The sequence below is a fragment of the Ostrea edulis genome, chromosome 3 (assembly GCF_947568905.1).
Source record: "Ostrea edulis chromosome 3, xbOstEdul1.1, whole genome shotgun sequence".
Classification (NCBI taxonomy): Eukaryota; Metazoa; Mollusca; class Bivalvia; order Ostreida; family Ostreidae; genus Ostrea; species Ostrea edulis.
This window is the reverse complement of record NC_079166.1, coordinates 2,385,498-2,400,952: the sequence shown is the minus strand read 5'-3', so window position 1 is coordinate 2,400,952 and position 15,455 is coordinate 2,385,498. Positions and strand designations below refer to the sequence as shown.

At 35.1% G+C, this 15,455-nt stretch overlaps 1 long non-coding RNA gene across 7 annotated transcripts; it reads left to right on the top strand.

The window, feature by feature from the left end:
* The first annotated feature begins 1,205 nt into the window (after positions 1-1,205).
* On the top strand, positions 1,206-13,555 carry LOC125674192 (uncharacterized). 7 transcript variants are annotated; one of them, XR_008801601.1, is made up of 6 exons: positions 1,206-5,507; positions 5,869-6,102; positions 6,905-7,049; positions 7,995-8,090; positions 9,103-9,379; positions 12,803-13,555. It is a non-coding gene; the product is annotated as an uncharacterized LOC125674192 (long non-coding RNA). The 7 variants fall into 7 exon arrangements; XR_008801600.1 differs by lacking the exon at positions 7,995-8,090; XR_008801602.1 differs by lacking the exon at positions 7,995-8,090 and having other exon boundaries at positions 6,373-7,049.
* Positions 13,556-15,455: the final 1,900 nt, after the last annotated feature.

Below are 15,455 nucleotides of genomic sequence, written 5' to 3'. Positions count from 1 at the left end.
TCATTGTCGACATTCGTAAGAGATGACTAAGATATGTCTGTTTATTTCAACACCTGCGTGTAAAAAAAAACACAACCACACTTCCCCAGATGTCTTTTGTTAAAGTCAAACGTATATACCTAATTTCACCTCCTACATAATATTGATATAATCTAATAGGGAAAACTGGTAACAGATTATCTACGTTTGTGAACACTATGAGGCTACTCTGATCAGTGAAGAAGTGAACACGCGGGTACACTAAGTATTAACGAACCGGGCGTGGCAGATAAGTGTTGATAGTGTTCTTTTGGCAAGTGAAAGTACCTTGTTCGATTCTTGATTTCCCCCAGATACATATTACTCATTAAACAATGTATGATATGAGTAGATAATAAATAGGGGGATTTCCATCAAAAGTCCAGCAAACGTTTAGAGTTAATGCATTACTCATGTCACATGTAAACATTTAAAATCATAAAGTACAGATTTACAAAAAAGGTCGCGAAACGTTTGACTTTTGGGAGTAGGGCTGATTTTTACAGTGAACGGCTGACTTGGGACATTTAAACCTACATATTGTATGGAAGCGCGAGATCTTTATATATATGTAATATCCAATTGCTGGCATATATTGTATCTAATGATGTCGTAGAGGTTTCTCTTGGACACGCAAGTTAAACAAAGGCGAGCGTGTTCACACGTTACAAACTAGTGGCAGCGTAGTGATTCTGGTGTTTCGTGGGAGACCTGCGTCAGGTAGAATCTCTTCGCAACTCTGGAACTTTGTGGCCATGGTTACATTCGGTGACGCCGGTGGTTGCATGCATACCTACGTGTAAACTTTTAACCCGCACAAATACCTTGATTCATATGAAAACGCTAGTTTCCGCAAAACTGAAACCATATGGAAACCTTGCGGAAACCTGACGTTGAGGTTTCCCATATGGTTTCCGCAGTGCGTAAACGATTATATAGTTTCCGCAAGTTTCCGTCAAGTTTCAGTCTGCGGAAACCTGAAGTTGAGGTTTCCCGTATGGTTTACGCCGTGCGTAAACGATTATATAGTTTCCGTCAAGTTTCAGTCTGCGGAAACTGTAGGCTTTGATTCCTAATGGTTTCCGCAATGCTGAAACTTAACAAAAATTCGGAGGTTTTTAAAGTAATAATTAAATATGCAATAAATAATTCAAATGCGAATTTAAAAAGCACACAAAAAACTTTAAAATGTAAGTGAGAGAAGAATAGTAAGTACTTTATATACATCATATTGTTATAAGAATTTTTTCAGTTAAACAAAACAGATATGAAATGAGATACAGAAAACAAAGTATACTCCGTGTGTTGCTACGTTTGACAAGCTAGCATGCCTGTGTACTTCAGTTAATCCCTCCGTGTATTTCTTGTTAGTTCCATGTTAATTGCAAGGATTTTCCTCCGTCATGGGAACAATAGAGATAAATACACAAGGCAATATAAACTGGAAGAATAATGTCCAGCTTTGTCACCGCATAGAAACAAAGATCGAAGTTCATTGTAATTAAAAATAAGTGCATATGTGGGGTTGGGGTTGAATTGAACATGAATCTTCAACTGGGACATTTATATACAGCCATGTATTTACGCAGATTTTACGTTGCATGTGCATTGCTAAGAATGTAGATTTTTTTATTTTCATAATTTCAAAACTATGAATACTATAAATTAAGATTTCAAACACTAATACTATAGTCAGGTGGTAGAATTAGACACATATGTCTGCGTGTGAAATACGTTAATTCGCACATGCAAGTAAGTACATGAAATATGCCAACTGGAATTTTTTTTCGAATATGCTCAATTTATTGATTTAGCAATCAATATGTAATTTGCATACATGTATAATTATGCATGCATGTCAATGGGTGTTTTGATTTTATCATATGTTATAATAGTATCAAGGATATACAATGTGATTATAGGCATATGTTCTGAAAACTTATGTTGCCCTCTCTCTACATACAGTGTACATGTAGATTATGACATGTGTACATACATTATTAGTCACACTACAGTTTAGGACATTATACATGTGTAATAATATTAATATTATTTGTTTAAAAACATTTCAATTCAAAGCTTAACTGAATCTGTCAGGTTTTCTAATATATCTTTGAAAAATACAAAATAATTTAACACAATACGAATCATCGTCTCATAAAACATATGGTGTCAACGGTTTGAGTTTTATCAAGTCCATAAAAATGACCGAAGAAATCCTTCCTAGCCTTTGCGAATTTCGGACAGAAGAAAAAAATAATGGTATGCATCTTATACTTATAATATTCACATGAACATAACGAGGTTGCAGTAATAGATCATTGTTCATAGTACACAATTATGACAAAATCTAATACCTAGATGTACCACCATAAGTGGTAATTTAGCTTGCCGCTTTATTTATTATTATAATTTGAGATTGAATGAGCATTTCTAATACCAATAGAAAGGCAGTTGACCTGTAAGGATGTAATGCTTCCTTCATTTTATCGACATCAAATGAATATTTTACGCCTATGGAATCGACTCGTTACAATGCCGGACGACAGGCTTACGAAAAAAAAAATTCATGTGGGATATGGAATAATCACACAACATAAATTGGTCAAATACAGTCAAATTCCTTTTTGAATCTCTTGATATGACAGTAGATTTCCTAAATCGTATGGTCTGTAACGTGAACACAGTGGAAGAAAAACTTCGTCTGGATTTTATGAATGGCTGGAATGAAGAGGTCCATAACGTTCCAAAACTTAGAACCTACCGACCGTAAAAATATGAGTGATTTTCAAACAGAGAAATATGTAATCATGGATATTCCAAAAAGTCATCGTTCTATACTTGCCTAGTTCAGATGTGGTGTCTTACCTATAAGAATTGAAACAGGACGGTATAAGGGGGAGACGTTATCGGATAGACTGTGTACTTTATGTTCTTCAGATAGTGTAGAAGATGAATGTCACATTTTACTTCATTGTTTCTCTTATTCAAATCTTAGAGTAATCTTTTTTACCAGTATCGGATTTAACCCCACTGTGATCAATATGTCAGATTTAAACAAAACAAAATTTCTATTATTAAATTTCCCAAGACAAACTGCAAAATTCCTGTTCTCCGCATACACCTACAGACAGTCTATCATATACCATAATAGTAAAAGTCATGCATAATACATGTACCACTGTATTTATTATTTAATGTGTGTGTGTGGGGGGGGGGGGGTTCTGTTAAAAGTGACATATAGGCCCGATGGGCCGGGTGTTTAAATTCCTAAATTCCTATTATTCTGTTTAATATATAACACATTTCACTATAATAAATAATTTACTTACTTACTTACTTACATTCCTAGATGTATTTGTGTTCGATTACCTCGCATGCTTGTAACATTTGGGCACTAAACTGTATGCGAATATTTGTCGCATATAGTACTTGTTCACAAAATTCAGGACTAGTTAATTTTGGAATCAGCATATCTTATATTTTATAATATGAATTTAATGCAGTGCAGTTTGAAACCATGCAAAGTTTCACACATTAGAAATGAATTCAGCATTCTAATACAAACATGCACTGATGAACACTTCTCAATTTAAGTTCCTGAGAGTACATATTGTAACCTGAAAGTCTATTTACTGTTATTTAGAAGTTTGAATCTAAACCTACAACATTTGCAAAATCTGCATCTACTCAACAATACAATTCGGTGTGCATTATTTCGACAATAAGTTCTATGGGGATGTATTCTACACAACTCGATCAAGAACTCGGGTATTGGTAGTAAATTAAAGCAAATTTAATTAGATAATATCTTCACCATCTCTATATTATTATAACCCTAAAAAATATATATCCATGCACTTTGGAAGTGATATCATACAAATGAACATGATATAAGCATACAATAATCGTGCAAACTTAGAAGCTCTCAAATGTGTACTGTTGATTTTAAAAAAAATTATTTACGAATTTTTCACTTCATGCATATATCACTGTTGCATGATACATATGGGAAATAGGTTACATGGATATTTTCACACATATTCATTTTGAAATACGAACTCAATAACATAAGGTATACTGTCTACATTTCATATTCATCTTATTCTTTTGTGTAAGCATATATATGATGTAAACTTCTTTTTCAGAGAGAGAGAGAGAGCTACATAAGTATTATTTTCTTGGTAACATATTTTGATAACTATAATACATGTACATGTACATCTAGATATGATTTACAATGTATCTATTGATCAAACCAAACAACACACAAAAAGAAAAGAAAGAAAAAAGAAACACAATCGTATTTGATGAAAAAGTACCTATAGACCTACATGTATATACTGATCATGCATATGAGTTTTCACATATTCTCTGCCAGTGAATTTCATAATCATCATGTCTACAGTTTCTTAGCAGCAAGTACTTCTCAACCACAATTCTGTTCGTAACTATTTTTCTAATCGCAGATATATGTACTTGCGGACTATTTTGATATTTACAAGAAAATATATATTGTTTTACTACAAGCAAATCAAATTTTGAATGTCTAACTGTTGATTTTTATTATACATTTGTAGAATCAATATTTTATTTTTACTGACATGCATCCCGACTGAGATATTAATTATAGAAAAAGAAACTTAAGCAATTACTTGAATTTAGTATGTAGTTCCTGTGTTTCATCTATCATCTAAGGATTTCAACGGTTTAGTTCAGTAAAAATTGAGACTCCAGTAGTTAAGAAACCACTTTAAATGAAAGTAGATGGCTGAGGGGCACACGTACATGTACATGTGTTTACAAATATCCTTGACAATTGCGAGGCGAAATTAATGTGTTGCTAAGAAAAAAGCAGTTCATTCTTCAAAACATTTCCATGTATTTGGTTATCTCACATGCAGAATGTCCAGTCTTGTATATACCATTGCTTTATAGCTCATATTGTGAGAACAGAGAAAAGTCGGGCAGAAGAGGGGCACCTTATAATACCCCATAAAGATGCAGAAGAAAGTTTGTGTGACTGTATGCTACACCGGTATTGAGTTTATTTCATGATTTTTAGACCTCTAATAAACGTAAACTTTTCATTATAATACAACATATAGCACACTACAGATTATTTACATTTAAAATTGTAAACAAAGGGCGGCCATTTTGAACTTAGAGTCGCAGGGACGCTATTTAAAAAAAATCCTATGATATAGAAAAACGATGCAGAAATTTAACACATGCATGATTTTTTAAATTCAGACGTTTGTGAAACAATTTACACACAAAATAAATTATATATCTATAAAAGTATGTTTTCCCATAAATCCTCTCCTGATCGCTGATTGGTTGTAATTTTCGGCGGGCAAAATTGATTGTTGTTTGTGAGAGAAAACCTAGCGTGACTCAAATGGAACCATGTCATGTTTTGATTGAATGGAAGATCCAAAGATTTTTCTGAGAATAGGAGACGTCTACTGTTGTTGGGCATCATTCAGGTATGTCTTTTAGAGGGTATTGAGTAAAAATTTCTGGAACTTTTTAAAACAATCTTCCATTATGCATCCTCACTGAATATTTTAGTATGAGTCTGTCCATACCCAATACTGGCAATTGCCGTCTCATTTAAACGATTTTTGACGGGATATCATGTTATCTCTGACTATACAAATTTTCATTTTCTCATAAAAGAGCAATGATATTTAATATTCATTTCATAATCACAACAGACCACATCAAAACATGCTTGATATTCACCTTTTAGAATTTTGAATACAAAAAAAAATTAAAAAATATCCTGTCCCGATTCGGAAACAGGACGTTATCTAACCTATTCTTTCTCTCTATATATCATTGTAGGTATTTCCGGTGTTGACTTGAAACGTTTTTATTCACGATGTTGCGGATTCATCATTGCATTTGCATGGGGTAGTGCATATGTTGTGTGTGGCCTTCTAAACGATAAATCTATGGATTAAAGGATGAACAGGTCGATGCAGGAATATTCATTCTAATGATAAGGAAATACGAAATACAAGGACAACCTCCAAGCATGCAGTATGCCTTAGATCTATACAATGGTGGAATGTTCCAGTAAGTGGTGAAAGGTTTTACATTTAACGTTTGATTTTGTGTTGTGATTACAAGGTCCTTATATAGATCTAGTTTATGTGAAATTTGAAATGGTTTTGCATTGTAGTCTTTGAGAAATTTAGTGGGGGGGGGGGGGGGGGGGGGGGGGGGTTATTACGTATAATACTGTATACAGTGATGTATGTAGGGACCAAATGATATTACGACTATTGCATATTAGCCATACAAATATCTACAAACTATTTCCAGTTAACCATCCGAATTTTTTAGTCCTAGAAATAGTTTCTATTCTCAATTATGGTGCAGCATCAAATTAAAGATGAGAAGTAAATCCTGTGCCAATCCCTCAGCATTAGAAGTGAAAGGCACAGGTGTTTTAGGCATGATGTTAAAACCAAAGGCCCCATATCACGGTAGGTATTGGCACGATAAAGAACCCTCACTGCTACACAACTAAGTTAAGGCTAATCCCTCCAAAAGTCTCAGTGCTGTACATAAATCTACCTTCAAGTTGAGCAATGCACTTCACACCATACAATGTCACAATGAAAAAGTAAGGCACAACGCACAGGGCTATATATTCATATCATTGGGAAAATGTTGCAATATTTTAGCTGTATTGACCAAGGCTATCAAGTTCTAAGCTGTATACAAATTTGTTTAAAATTTTCTGTCATATGATATATTTTTCTCTTTGGTATTGTAGCAATTTCAAATTTTCAGTATAGAACATGTGCAAAGATATTATTCATATGATTGATTGATTGATTGATGTTTTCCGCCACACTCAACAATTTTTCAGTTATATGGTGGCGCCCAGTTTTTATTGGTGGAAGAGAGAACCCAGATACAATGTACCTGGGAAGAGACCATCAACCTTCCGAAAGTAAACTGGGAAACTTTCTCACTTAACGGCATGAGTGGGATTGGAACCCTCGCCAACAGAGGTGAGAGACCGCGTGATTTTGAGCTCGATGCTCTAACCACTCGGCCACGGAGGCCCCTTATTATTCATATGATATTATGACGTTGAAATCACCCGTAATTTATACATATAGTTTGTATTAATCCGAAATATTTGATGTTTTCCTGGCTTTTGATATTTACTGTGCCAGGAAAATGTCAGAACCGGCACCATTACGTAAACTGGAATCGTTTTATTGATTAATTATGAGTTTAACATTGAATTCGACTCCAAAGTATTTAAAATCGGCCCGAGAATGCCGCCTCCAAAAGGAGGCGGTGAATTTCCAGTTTACGTAATGGAGCCGGTTCTGACGTTTTCCTGGCACGGTAAATATCAGGGGTTTTAATTTTTTTTTCCTCGATTACTTTTTACTAAAACAACATTTTTTGACTAAAGAAAGTAAATTTAAAAGTTTTCAATTTCAAAATGTACATATCCTCCATTTTCATCCTCATCAAATTTTTCTGGTGTAGCATTCCTTCTTAATTGACACCCATCTGTTGACAAAAATAACTTTTGTCATCAATGTCTTTTCTCATAAAAATACAATCCACCACCCAACCTACATTTTTTGGTGACCCTGGATATTAATTAATCTACTCACTTGCTATTGTCTAACTATACTGATGAATTTAGGTACTCGAATGCATTGAGTTAGCCCACTAGAAAGGTAGTAGTTCTGAAATCTAACACATAAACTGGTGTATATAGTCATAATGATCTTGGTGGCCTCTAGTCAAATAATGTGTCCTGTATTATATAATTTTCTTTGAAATTGTCAGATGTCTGCTAGTTTTTTATGTAATCATGTGCATATAGATAAACACATATATGCATTTATAAACAATGTCACATGTACACAAAATAAATCTAATTAAAATTACTGTACCAAAAACACTACCAGCAATAAAATTTGCTATTTTAGAATCCTGAAGTGATCTTGTACATGTAAATGCATGCAGTGGTGGATTCAGGATTTGTTAAAGGGGGGATAGGGCTCCAGGGTTTTGAGGCATTTTAGGTAACTTGTAAGGTTTATTCTAGTTATAAATACATCTACAACATAATAGAATTATTATATGATAATAAGTAATGGATTTGCTTATCTTCATGTGCTTGTGTGTATATATATATATATTATGTCAAATCCTATACCACTATTTCTTTTATTAGCTCACCTGAACTGAAAGCTCAAGTGAGCTTTTCTGATCGACTGTTGTCCTTCATCTGTCCATCTGTAAACTCTTTACATTTTTACATCCTTGGGTGAAGGGCTTTCAAATTTGTTCAAATGAAGGGTCATGTCCCCTTCAAAGGGGAAATAATCACAAAAATGCAAAAAATAGGGTGGGGTCATTTAAAAATCTTCTCAAGAACCACTGGGCCAGAAGAGCTGAAATTTACATGAAAGCTTCCTGACTTAATGCAGATTTAAATTTGTTAAAATCATGGCCCCGTGGGGGGGGGGGGGGGGGGGGGGGGGGTAAGATGAGGCGACATTAGGGGATTGAAATTTTACATACAAATATATAGGGAAAATCTTCTTAATAATTACTGGGCCAGGAAAGTGGGAATTTACATCAAGGCTGTCTGGCACAGATTCAAGTTTGTAAAAATCATTGTCCCCGGGGGTAAGATGGAGCCACAGTAGGGGATCAAAATCTTGCATACAAATATATAGGGAAAATCATTAAAAATCACTTGCCAGGGAAGTTTACATTTACACGAAAGCTTCATGACATAGTGCAGATTCAATTTTGTAAAAATCAGGGCCCCTGGGAGTAGGTTGGGGCCACAATAGCGATCAAAGTTTTACATGCGAATAGGAAAAATCTTAAAATATGAGCCAAGGTGACTTAGGTGAGCTATGTGGTCCAATGGCTTCTTATTTATTTTTGGTCTCAATGTGTGTGCGTTTTTATATCAGCCACTGGCAAAGTGAAGACAGAATTGAGCAAAGTAACGATGTGTCTACTCAGTCTTGATATACCATATGTTACATAGGATTAATTTTTGTTTACTGTTTTTTTTAGAACTAGATGAGCAGAAGATGCATTCCATGACTGACTCCCCATATGATATGAAAGAGAGCCCATGAGAATGGAACCAACTTTCAGTGTTACAATGGATGAACACTCCTCCTGTCACAAGTCCATCTTGATTCAGTAAAGTGGTAGTCTATTTATCTAGGAAGCAACAAGACGGATCTGGACAAGGACCATATTGACTCAAGTTTTGGTGTCAGAAGACCATTTTGATTAAACATGTTAAAAGCACCACAGAAGTAAGAAGCTAGGATACCAGTTTTATGTGAGCATACCATTTAAGGATTCATTACTGAACAGTTGAAGGATAGTCACTATGACAAGAAAATGGAACAATTGTAATGAGCATTGGGGTCCATGTATTTAGAGCTTTCCATTTTTCTGTTGAAAGTCATATTGATATTGTTCTGTTTATTATTTTTTCTTACCATCAAAATGCTATCACTCTTTAAGACATATTGAAACACTTTATAGCTCACCTGAACCGAAGGTTCAAGTGAGCTTTTCTGATCACATTTTGTCCGTCGTCCATCTGTAAACTTTTCACATTTTCGACTTCTTCTCCAGAAGCACTGGGCCAATTTCAACCAAACTTGGCCAAAAGCATCCTTGGGTGAAGGGCTTTCCAGTTTGTACAAATGAAGGGTCATGTCCCTTTCAAACGGGAGATAATACAAAAAATGCAAAAATAGGGTGGGGTCATTTAAAAATCTTCTTCTCATGAACCACTGGGCCAGAAGAGTTGAAATTTACCTGAAAGCTTCCTGACATATCTCAGATTCACGTTTGTTCAAATCATGGCCCCCGGGGATAGGATGGGGCCACAAGGGGGGATCAAAGTTTTACATACAAATATATAGGGAAAAACTTTAAAAATCTTCTTCTCAAGAACCACTAAGCCAGAAAAGCTGAGATTTACATGAAAGCTTCCTGACATAATGCAGATTCAAGTTTGTTCAAATCATGGGCCCCGGGGGTTGAATGGGGCCACAATAGGGGATCAAAGTTTTACATACAAATATATAGGAAAAATCTTCTTCTCAAGAACCACTGAGCCAGAAAAGCTGATTTTTACATGAAAACTTTCTGACATAGTGCAGATTCAACTTTGTTCAAATCATGGGCCCCAGGGGTTGGATGGGGCCACAATTGGGAATCAAAGTTTTACATACAAATATATAGTTAAAATCTTCTTCTCAATAACCACTTAGTCAGAAAAGCTGACATTTACAAGAAAACTTTCTGACATGGTGCAGATTCAAGTTTGTTCAAATCATGGCCCCCGGAGGTAAGATGGGGCCACAAGTCGGGGAGGGTCAAAGTTTTACATACAAATATAGGAAAAATCTTTAAAAATCTTCTTCTCAAGAACCATTGGGCCAAAGAAGTTGACATTTACATGAAGGCTTTCTGACGTAGTGTAGATTCAAGTTTGCAAAAATCGTAGCCTCCAGGGGTAGTTGGGGCCATAATTGGAACTAAGGTTTTACATGCAAATATATATGGAAAGTCTTCAAATATGGGCCAAGGTGACTCAGGTGAGCGATGTGGCCCATGGGCCTCTTGTTAGTTCATAATACAATGCTTTTTGAGAAATAATCAGATATCAACCTACATACTTGAATTTTGAATCTGATCCTTGTTTTTATTACTTTTCTCTAACTTTAAATTCTATGAACATCAAACATTTGCTAAACACTGACTTGCTTTAAAAAAAACTGTTATTGCTATTCTTAGTTACTAAATGGAAAGATACAGAGACACAAAACATTTACTCATGAATTCACTTAAAAAAAAAATCCAGTGAGAGATCAATCAAAGGGATCTGAAGACCCTTAAACCTGGTTATTGTCCTTGAATGTCTGCAGTTTTTTTGTTTGAGCGCTAGCTTTTCTCAAATACAGTAGATGTTTTGTGACCTTGAATTCTTGTCAACTCCAGTTACCATCCCATTAATTTTATGTTTTGACTTGAATATCTTTGATACTATTACATGTACTCAGTTTAGGTTTTCTTAATTCTGGTTCTTACTCTTTTGACCTTGAATTTAGGGTCAAAGGTCAAGGCCATACATATATTGTCTAATGTTTGCATTTTTCAAACAAATTGAGCATTTTAAATCAAAGTCACCTCTCTTTTACAAAGCACTATGATACGATCTCTTAGAGGTTGTGTTTAGTCCCCTACCGACAAAATGGAAAGGGACTTTAGGTTTGCACTCCGTCCGTCTGTCTGTCAGATCAGTTTTAAGCACTTTTTGCTCTGTTCTTACAGATATACATTTGATATTTAGTACATTGCTTTGCCATAACAAGTTACAAATCTAGTTTGAATTTTATCTCAGTCCGTTGTACATCAAACTTGGTGCTCAAGTACATTGTAAGGAGTAAGTGACCTCCATTGATTTTGATGTAGCATGGTCAAAGATCAAGTGTCAAACTGGACACAGGAGAACACCTTCTACTCAATATCTTGAAAATCGTTTGTTTGACAGACATCAAACTTAGTACACCGGTACATCCTAAAATGAAGATGACCCTTAGTGATTTTGAGGTGACATGGTCAAAGGTCAAACTGGACATAGGAAGATACTGACCACTCAATATCTTGAGAACTCTTTGCTTGACAGACATCAAACTTGGTACATTGGTACATCTTAAGAAGTAGATGACCCTTAGTGATCTTGAGGTCACATGATCAAAGGTCAAACTGGACATAGGAAGATACTGACCACTCAATATCTTGAGAACTTTTTGCTTGACAGACATCAAACTTGGTACACTGGTACATCTTAAGAAGTAGATGACCTGTAGTGATTTCGAAATCACATGGTCAAAGGTCAAACTGGAAATAGGAAGATACTGACCACTCAATATCTTGAGAACCCTTTGCTTGACAGACATCAAACTTGCTACACTGGTACATCTTAAGATAAATGACCCTTAGTGATTTTGAGGTCACATGGTCAAAGGTCAAACTGGACATAGGGAGGTACTGTCCACTCAATATCTCGAGAACCCTTTGCTTGACATACATCAAACTTGGCACACTGGTACAGCATAAGGAGAAGATGACCCCTAATGATTTTAAGGTCAAAGGTCAAGGGTTAAACTGTATATAGTAATATATTGTCTCCTATACTTTAAGAATTATTTGATTGATTGACACTAAACTTGGTACACTGACAAAGCATAATGAGTAGATGACCCATATTGATTTTTAGGTCACATGGTCAATCCACTCCTGACATAGGAAGATATTGTCTTCTCAATATTTTTAATTGGTGATACTACTATAAAATTAGATATGCATGTGTATAACCCTTTTCAATTTTGCACCATGGGGGCATATATGTTTTACAAACATCTCTTGTTTGGATTTGAATTAATAGTTTTGAAATTTTTGGATTCTGTACTCATTGATGTTTGGGGAACATCTTTAAAGATCCCAATTGAGATTTATATAACAATTTATTTTCATAGAAATTAGGTTTGTGTAAAGGACAGTCAGATATAATATGAAATTTACTGTATAAAAAGAAGTGTTAGTACACATGATGTGTTAAACAAGATACTGAGTGCTAGAATGACATTTCTTTGGATTCTATGTAGAAGTATCCTATATACGAATATTGCTAGTATAAGTTCACCATAAGTATTGTTATAATTCATTGCACATCTTTTTACAGAAACTAAAGAGTCGAAAGGCCCAGCTGGAGAGAAATTCCCATTTCTCGACCAAGGACAAAAAAAAAAAAGATTAAAAAGGTGCTGACTAAGGAGGCAACGTCTCCAGAAGTAACGGATGATGAGGAAGCCACCCAGAGGAAGGTCTTACCATTTATATGGGAGTCATCCCTGCTGCGTAATGTTAAGTGCGACCTGGACAGAGAGTATGCTGAATCTTTGCAACTTCAATCAAATAGACAAAAAGCCAAGGCCATTAGAAGTAGAACGGAAATGACTATGACCCCACCACCTAGGAGCATTCAAGATTGGGCCGTTTCCTCTACTTATAAATGATGCTATTACTGTTAATAGTTATATTTAATTTCCTCATTTCTAGCTCACCTGAGACAAAGGCTCAAGGTCACAATTAATACTTTTATACCATTATAACCAGTTTTTATGAAATTTTAATAATGCTGTTGAAGGAGAATTGCAATTTTTTGGATGTTTATAATTGACACTGTTTAAGTATGTCTAGTATCTTAAAAAGTGAGATGACCTATATATTTCATTTCATAATTTATTAATTTTAACTTAAATTGAAATAAATGCATTTTTGATACTTTTATCAGAGAATATTGCAAGTATGGAGTTACCTTGATATATTTATACAGATTTGTTCTGCTTTAGTACTAGTGTATCAGTATTATTACATCAAGTTCATTTGTGTGAATATTATAATATTTAAGAATGAATAAAACTGTCAAATTGTGGCTTGTATTCTCTGTACAGTAGAAGGTCTTTGAGCATCAAGTTGGAAACTTGATATCAAATGCATGTATGCAGAAACCATTTGCATATCAGTAGCGTATGCATGCGGAAACTTGATGTAAACTTTGTGGAAACTTGACGTAAACCATATATAAACCAATATAGTTTATGTATGCGTAAACGTATGATAAACCATATATGCATGTTGATGGTTTACGCCTGCGGAAACTGATGATAAACCATATGTATGTCAGTGGTTTATGGCTGCGGAAACTTGAGGTTTCAGCAAGTTTCCGTTGCGGAAACCATATGGATTCGTGGACACCCTAAGTTTCCGGAGTGCGGAATCTTGCTGAAACTTGAAGTTTCCAAGCGGAAACTTGGCAGAAACCTTATGTATACCTAAGTTTCCGCAGTGTTTCAGCCTTGCGGAAACTGCATTTTTCATCATGTGTGCATTGTTTAAACTTTACAAATCGTGCATGTAATTGCATCATGATAAATTGAATGTAAGTTTAATATGCAGGTGTTTTGCGTTATATTTTATCATCAAATGCATCAAATTGTTATACTGCTTTATTCAATCAAACACACTCAGGTAAAACAAAGCATGCTAAGCGTACCGACAATTCGGAAATTACATGTATCCTTACTCCTGCTGGACACTTGTTTGCACCTCGGGTGTGTCCAGGGGTCCGTGTTTGCCCAACTATCTATTTTGTATTGCTTATAGCAGTTATGAGATTGATCACTGTTTGTTATCTTTCATGTACATTCGTATTAATGGAGATCTTTAGCTCCCTGGAAAATATTTGGACATACTACAGTGAAATATTTTGTGGACTTGTAAGGTACATGTAGCAGTCAATTAGAACCTCGTTGAATTTTGTACATATTCATTATATCCAACATGAAATATGTATTCGGTCTCTATTCATAATGCACATGAATGGTGAACGTGAATATTGGAAAGGTAATCTTGGTACGTTATGAAAGCCTAATCTGGTCTCCGTCCCCAATTAATCTCTTTCCAGTGCTGACATTAAAAACACAGAACTTCGGGGGGATGGAGACTAGACTGATGGATACCGTGAATGTAAAACTTTATATGGTACCAATTTTGATGCACCAGATGCGCATTTCGACAAATAATGTCTCTTCAGTGATGCTCAACCGAAATGTTTGAAATCCGAAATAACAATAAACTTTTAGAGCTATTTTAGGGGAAAACAGAGTGCCAATAAACTGGAGTCAAATTCGTCTAAGGATAGAGTTATGCATGAGGGAGATCATCCTTAATTTTGAAATGAATTTCTAAATTTTACCACAGCAATTAAATATGTACCCGTATTTTCAAGCTAGTAACGAAGTACTTACATGTAGCTACTGGGCTGTAGAGACCCTCGGGGATTAATCCCATTCCTTATTAACACCTGTTAAACAATTCTTATAATCTAAATGATTCTCTTTCAACCGAACTGGAATTAATTCATTCAAAATACCTTATGAACAAGAGGCCCACGAAACATCACTAAAGAAGATGCTATTTAAATGGTTTACACATAAACACCTTATACCCGGTTAGACCCCACCCTGGAGTCCGAACCTCTACCCTGAGAATCATGAAATTTACAAGTCTATAGAGACCTTCCTGGTTTAAATGACTAGATCTATGCATTTAGTTGTTCTTACATATCTGAGGTTGTTGAGATTTTAGCATTGGTCAATTTTGCTACATCTTGAAGGCCCGGGGTTGCAAAAACGTAGAAAAAGTTGAGATCGTAGGGTAAACAAGGTCGATTTTGAAAATTGTTTGTTTACATGTGTATCGATCTCGGAATACAGACGATTGATTAATCCCATTCCTTATTAACACCTGTTAAACAATTCTCATAATGACAG